Consider the following 7,635-nt stretch of genomic DNA (forward strand, 5'->3'; position numbering starts at 1 on the left):
GGACAAATTTTACTTACACGTAAATGCATAAGTCTTTATTTAACAGATTCTTTGTTTTTATTTTAGTTGCTTTCAAAAAAACATGAAATCAAAAATACTGAATAAAATTTTGTTCAAACTCACTAAATTTATTTATTTATAACAACTAATTGCAAATTTGACCCAAAAAGTTTTTTGCATTTCCATATTTTATGCTCATTTTATACATAGCACGTATTATACTGACCAAAAAATAAATAAATTTGCCACAAAGATATTACATTAAAATTTGTATATTGTCTTTTATGCTAATTTATTTTGATATTTCTTATTTTATTTTATTATATTATCTTTTATTTCAACTTAGTTTAATATTTTTTAAATGCAACTTGATTGCATCGGAAAATGTCTGTATATTAAACGAATAAAAACGACCCAAGAACGTTTTCGATTTTAGGTCGAAATATTGCATAGGCCGTATATTACTCTACTATCTATATATTAATACGCTAACAAAATTTCCATACAATCAATTGACAGGCTTTTTCGCATACTTAGCATACGTACAATCATGTAAAAGTTATATCAATAGATTTGCATGGATCAGCCACAGTGCATAGGCCTATTTTTGTTTACAAATATTACTCTATTTGTTTATAATTAATAGAAAAGTTTTTTGGTAAATTTCGAAATTGCCATCTGTAGGACCCATTATGTTCACAAACCCCACTGAATTCGAAATTCCAAAAGCTGCATTTTCGCGTTGCTCAAATTTTTCATCTACATATGTACATATTCGTACGCGCCAAACGGTGAGAGAGCTACTGCCTCTCTCATTTTCAGTTCAAATAAAATATTGTTGCCCATTGTTGCCATTTAACTGTATTCGTCTGTACCAAAATCCTTAAAAAATTGTTCTAAAATAATTGTTAGCGCAATTGACAAGCTGTTTCGCACAGTTAGCGTACGTAAAATCATATAAAAGTTATATCAATCGATTCGTATGGATCAGCCCCAGTGCATAGGCCTATTTTTGTTAACAAATATTACTCTATTTGTTTATAATTAAAAGAAACAGTTTTTTGTAAATTCGAAAATCTGTGCAAATATCGAAATGGCCATCGCTTGAGTGTCAATTCGATATTATTTACTTTAATTTAAATATATATATATATATATATATATAATATATAATATATATAATGTATCAGCAGTACACTACGATAATCACTTATTTTAATATTGTAACCACGAATTTGGCGTACGAAATCTAATAATTTTAAACGGCTTCACTTTGCTCCAGGAAATGTAATAATTGTCTATGCATTTTTGCATGCAGGGTCGCATTCTTGACTCATCACCTGATGCAGTTTAATGCTTGACGCATGGTTGTATGTTGTATATTTGATGTGGTGAAATTGGTTGACTAAAGGTGCCATTACATCACCCTTCTTTTGGAAAAGAAGAAGTCGTCAGGGTGATCAATTCTGCCGGCTTCTTCTTGCCCAAAATTAAGATGTAAATTTATTAAGTAAAAATTTAGTACAATTTAAAATTTCGGAATGAAGCCAGAGAAAAAAAGCTTTTATTTTTGATGAACGAATTTAACCTTTAAAAGTAGATATTCGTCCCCTTTTCATTTTAAATTCGTTCATTAGAGGATATTTTAAATGGTTAAAATCTAATATACATCAGCTAATGATCCAATTGACAGACAGTATAAAATAGTTGCGATGAATGACAATTAAGTTTATTTATAACTTATTTGATATTTAAAAATGGTTTTAGTAAATGATATTTAAATTTATTTATACAACGTTATCGAAAGTTTTTTTTTCTTCCATTGCCTTGCAATATGCAAATATTAGTTATATGATATATGTATGTATCAAATTTGGTACAGGGAATTCAGTGCAGTTTTATAATTTTTGTTTGATAGATTCTCGTTTTTTTGATTAATAATTATTTTGTATGTTGTACTTATATACGCTTATAATATGAAAATGAAAAACTTATAAGTATATGATTTTATGTATGTAATTAGATGAAAATTATAATATAATTTTCGATTAAGATATTTTTTGTACTTATGTGTAAGATCGTTAATATATTAATGAATATAATAAAATTTTTAATTCGAAACAAAATTTTTTCTATTTATGTAATGATGTTTTTAGTTGGACGTTGATTAAAAACGTATAGTATATTAAAAAAATTGGGTTTATGTTACTTTTTGTAATCTATTTTTGTGAATTGTTTTTAACTTTTTAGTTTTTTTGTCAAAAATTCTTACGTTTACGCCATCCATTTGTTTAACTACATATGGACCCTCGTAAATGCTTGCGTGTTTATCGCGCGGTTCCTTTTCTACTAAGACCGTATTATTTAAGGCAATGTCTGGTGGACGTATATTCCTATCATAATACCGCTTATTACGCTCTTTATGTTTATTTATGAGTTCTTTTGCAAACGCATAGGATTTTGGCATACGGTACTTCACTTCCTTTGCGTAATTCTCTACATTATATATTGGATCAAGGGTTTCTTTTTTTAGTTCATTTGGTAACACTGGCTTCCTACCAAATGTTAGTTCAAATGGAGTGAATTTGTTGTCGAAAACAGTATTGGATGTTGTATTGTGAAAGAAAGTAAAGTACTTTAAATATGTATCCCAATCAGAGAAGTTTTCGTTAAGATATGCCCGTAGGTATTCGTTAAATACTCTATGGTTACGTTCTATTGAGCCAACTGTTTGGTGATGATACGCTGTTGAAAAGTCATGCTTGATATTCAAAAATTGCTGAAGCTATTGTTTTTGCGCTTTTATCTGGCACTGCTATTGTTACCAGGTATTTTGTTAAATCGCATATGATGGTAATTGCGAACTTGTTACCGTAAAGGCTGGTTTTCATTATGTCAAAATCACTGACATCAAATACTGACTTAACTTTCACCATGGCGATTTGGTGTCAAATGTGTTTTCATTACATATAAAAAACTGGCATGAAGTCGATATAGCAGTGTGTGTTAAAGACTGTCATCAAATTCTGGTGTCAGTCGATTGACATCCAGTTTTCACCACTGATGTCAAACGTTAAGTAAATATTTTCGACAGCCCATCAGCTGTTGCAAAGACAAAAAATAAAAGTAGAAGTGCGAGAGTGAATTAAATATTGTAAAAGTCGATCAAACAATTAATTTTAACAAAAAAATGCTGGAAAATAAACAAATGGCGATAGCTGCTGCGACTCTTTGTTTTGTGACAAGCCTAAGGGCATGGAGAAGAAAGCGGCACCAGCTAAGGAAGCGGAAGCAGTGGTGGGTTAGGCCAGGGCTTCGGGATAGAGGAACATGTTAGTTCTACGCTACACTGCGTTCTAAGCTGCTCGTGCTAGATCCAAAATGGTGTAAAAATTGTTTGAGGATGACTCTGGAGGACTTTGACTTTCTTGTGGAGCGCATAAACCCATACGTTTACAAATCTAATACGAAGTTCCGGGATGCCATCTCGGTAGGGGAGAAGTTGGCAGTAACTTTACGTTACTTGGCAACAGGAGATAGCTTTTCCAGCCTGATGACTGTTTTCCTGTTGGGAAAAACTACCATCTGTCTTGCAATACGTGAGACATGTCGTGCTATTTATGAAGCTTTGAAAGACGATTTTTTAGAAGTGAGTATTCATGTGATTTCTTTAATCAGTCAGAAATCTACACATATATTAATGGTGGTTATATTTCGTCAAGGTTCCCAGCAGTCATGAAGAATGGAGAGAAATTGCTCAACGTTTTGAACAGCGGTGGAATTTCCCTAATTGCTGTGGGGCACTTGATGCGAAGCACGTAGCTATTCAAGCACCTGCAAACTGCGGCTCTGAGTAATTCAATTATAAAAATTCAACAGCATTGTTCTCATGGCTCTAGTGGACGCCGACTACAAATTTTTGTTTGTAGAAGTTGGAGCATATGGCCGTGAATCTGATGGTGGTGTATTTGGAAGGTAATTCTGCTACAAAATCTTGAAATTTAGTGTAAATAATCATTAACTCTTATTCCAAAATACACAGATGTCCACTTTCTACTGCACTTGCTGAAAACACAATTAATTTTCCACCACCGAAGCCACTTCCACATGAAGGAAATGAAATGCTTTTTGTCATTGTTGCTGACGACGCTTTTCCTTTGAAAACGTACATAATGAAACCTTTTTGTTATCGTGAACAAGTTTTCAACTATAGGCTATCTCGAGCCAGAAATGTAGTTGAAAATGTGTTCGTAATATGTGCATCGCGGTACCGAATTCTGAGAAGGCCAATGGACGTGAAACCAGTATACGCGAAAGCTATTGTTCTGGTCATTTGCGTCCTACACAATTTTCTTTTAAGCCGCAAATCAGTATATATGAGAACATCTGACGTAGATAGTGAGACAAATGGTGTTGCTGTTCAAGGTAATTGGCGAATGGAGCTTGGAGAAAGCGGAATGCTCCCATCAATTCGGCCAAGCAGTACTTTAGGTAGGCCAGCAAGCAATGCAGTAAATGTGCGTGAACAATTTATGGAGTACTTCATGACACCTCATGGTGAAGTTGCCTGGCAATACAACAGAACAATACTACATGACTCATTTTGGTAGTTTAGAAGCAAGTGTGCAATAGACCGGGTTGCTCCTTAAAATATTCTTTTTGTTCGTCAAATTAAAGTGCTTTGAAATTCATGGCAATGTTATTTTTGAATTATTTGACACAGTTTTTAAACAAAGAAGTTCCAATATTTTTTTATATTTGGTGAATATTTTTATACCTCTGTTTGATGAAAGAAAAATAATATTTTAAGGGCCTACAAAACGGTAGCTGACACAACTATGTGAAAACGACTTCCGAGCTCAAAAGGACATTAGAAGAAATTGGGGTAATAGTCTAGTTGAGGGGTCGACTGCTAATACGCTACCAAAAATAGCGAGAGAGGTGTCAAAAGACGCGTATTAATCTCGGCAACAATAATCCGAAGGCGGAAAAGAAAAATTTTATCTCTGTCCGGAGATATTTGCAGTTGAAGTTGGCGATTTTCATGAGGTTGTTGTTGTGTTGTACCCACCAAAAAAAATTGTGCATCACCGTGGCGGTAGCCACGGTTATACCACACACCCGGACTTGGCATGGCGTAGCCCAGGGTTATTTATTATAAGCGCGGCCGAAGGCCGCCAACGCAGAAAGGTGTTCTGCGCAAAAATACTATGGATCCGACCCCCGGTTTCGGAGGTACCCGAGAGTATTTTTTTCGGTTTTTCGTTAATATCTTTTGAACGAGTTAATATTTTTATTTTCCGCCTTCTGATTATTAATACTGATATCAAGACGCGTCGATTGACACCTCTTTTGATATTTTTGGTTGCGTATTAGCAGTCGACCCCTCAACTAGACTATTACCGAAATTGGCTCTCAAGGTAAACATTTTGCCATATCAATCGGATGTCAAATAAAAAAGTTACACTAAAAAAACTATATGTTTTTGTAAGGATAAAAAAAACAAATAAATTTTCCGAAACCCTCTCAACACGAGCTTCGAGTTTATTTATTATGTTAACTAATTTTTTATGAAAATATGCTTCATGACCCAATAGAGAAACTGTGATTTTTTTTGTAATGTGGCGGTTCTGAGAGCAGAATTTTGGCAGGCATGTAGCTTCTTCTAGTGGGTAATTTTTAGGCTTAGCGATCGTATAGGGGACGCGTAGCATGCAATCGGCTGGCCTTTTGCTTTGTATGTGGTAATAGGCGTTTCTTTGTCTTTTCCCCAAGTACTGCCAGCAAGGAATTTGAGGATTTTATTACGGCTCTGGATTTTCGGCACAATTGCGGCTGCATGCTCACCAAATTGTAGGACAGTCGGTAGCGTAGTGCCATCGACGTTGATGTTCGAAATGGTCGACATTTGGGATGTCCATGTTGTAAATAAGGTCGCGGAGGATTTAGTCGGTGATAATGCCAGGTTTCGCGAGGCGAAAAAACTGGAGAGATCAGGGAGGTAGTCGTTTATTCTATTGCAAAGCTCATCGATCTGTGGGCCTGGGCCTGTGGCCACTATTGTGCAGTCATCGAAGTATAGAACATCACACTGTGGCATCCCTTGTTTAATTCTTCTTGGTTTTGATGTTTGATTTCTAAATTGAACCGATGCCTGCCGACTACCCAGATAATTTGCGGCCCACCTTTTAAGACATGGAGGAAGGGTAGACCCTTCCAGGTCTTGCAGTAACGTGCCGTATCAAAAGCTTTTGATAGATCTAGCGCAACGAGTACTGTTCTATGGTGGGGGTTTTGCTTTAAACCGCAATTTGTCTGGGTGCTGATGGCATTTAGCGCGGTGGTGGTGCTATGGAGTTTCATGAAGCCATGCTGATGACAGGCTAGCTGCAAATTTCCTTTGAAGTAGGGGAGCAAAATGGCTTCAAGCGTCTTGGCTACTGGCGATAGGAGAGATATCAGGCGATATGACTCTCCTATGTTAGCTGGTTTCCCAGGCTTTAGTAGCTGCAACACCTTGGCCATTTTCCATTTTTCGGGAATGACAAAGGTGGAAAGAGACAGGTTGAAGGCATGTGCTAAATATTTGAAATCCTCTTTCCGCAGGCTTTTAAGCATCCTTAAGCATGGCTATGCCGTCTGGGCCCACTGCTTTGGATGGTTTAGCATGACCGATGGCGTCCTCAACCTCTCTGGCGGTGATGGTAATTGGAGACGCGCTGAATATATGTTTATGTGCGCATCTGTTGGCCCTCCGTCTATCTTTGCCGATCGTATAATGCATTATATATTGTCGGCAGAAAGCGCTCGCGCATTTTTTCGCATCCGACAGCACTTTATCGCCAAAGGCGATGGTAATTTTGTCATTGTGCTTAGACGGATTCGATAGGGACTTTACGGTGGACCAAAGTTTACCCACACCGGTAGAGAGGTTACAACCTCTTAGGTGCTCCTCCCATTTCGCCCGCTTGTGTTCATCCACAAGCAATCTGATGCGTTGGTTTATATCCCTTGAGTACGGCGCTGATATCAGGGCGGTATTCACTGGGGCAACAGGTGACAGGAGGGATGTAGATGTTGATGATTTCTAATTTTGCATCGCCTGACCGAACAGATAGGCCTTGACGTTCTAAGAAATTGTCCCTGCAGTCGATGCCAGGATCAAATATGGCAACATGGCGCAATGAAACCCGTCGGGGGGTTGCCGTCGCGGAGACCAGAACATCTAGGAAAGTGGCACCGTCCATGGCAGGACATGCATTAGGCGGATGTCGCAAACGGTTCAAAGGGAGGCAGGGACTAAGAGTCTGTTTCCCTGACCTACACAATTGCTGGCGGCAAAGAAGGGGAATAATACGGGGGCAGGGGCTGAAGCTCGGCATTGCTTCCGACTCTACTACGGAGATTGTATGTATGAGACAAAATATTTCACTAAACCTCCAATACCGTCACAAGAGCTTTTGTCATGTCGTGTTACAAAATCACTTTAATTCTGAAAAATAACAACAAATGAATGTTTTCAATAATAAATATGATATTTTAATTAATTTTAAGCATTTGGCATTGATCGCCTTGTATGCTGATATGTAATGCATTAATATATGGGAAAAAAGATTAATATTCAAAAATTCATAT

General features: G+C 36.8%; 1 pseudogene; it reads left to right on the forward strand.

Annotated features, from left to right (window-relative positions):
• Window positions 1-3,535: 3,535 nt before the first annotated feature.
• Window positions 3,536-4,781, forward strand: LOC137242381 (uncharacterized; annotated as a pseudogene).
• Window positions 4,782-7,635: the final 2,854 nt, after the last annotated feature.

The sequence above is a fragment of the Eurosta solidaginis genome, chromosome 2, assembly GCF_040869045.1.
Source record: "Eurosta solidaginis isolate ZX-2024a chromosome 2, ASM4086904v1, whole genome shotgun sequence".
In the NCBI taxonomy this organism is placed as follows: domain Eukaryota; kingdom Metazoa; phylum Arthropoda; class Insecta; order Diptera; family Tephritidae; genus Eurosta; species Eurosta solidaginis.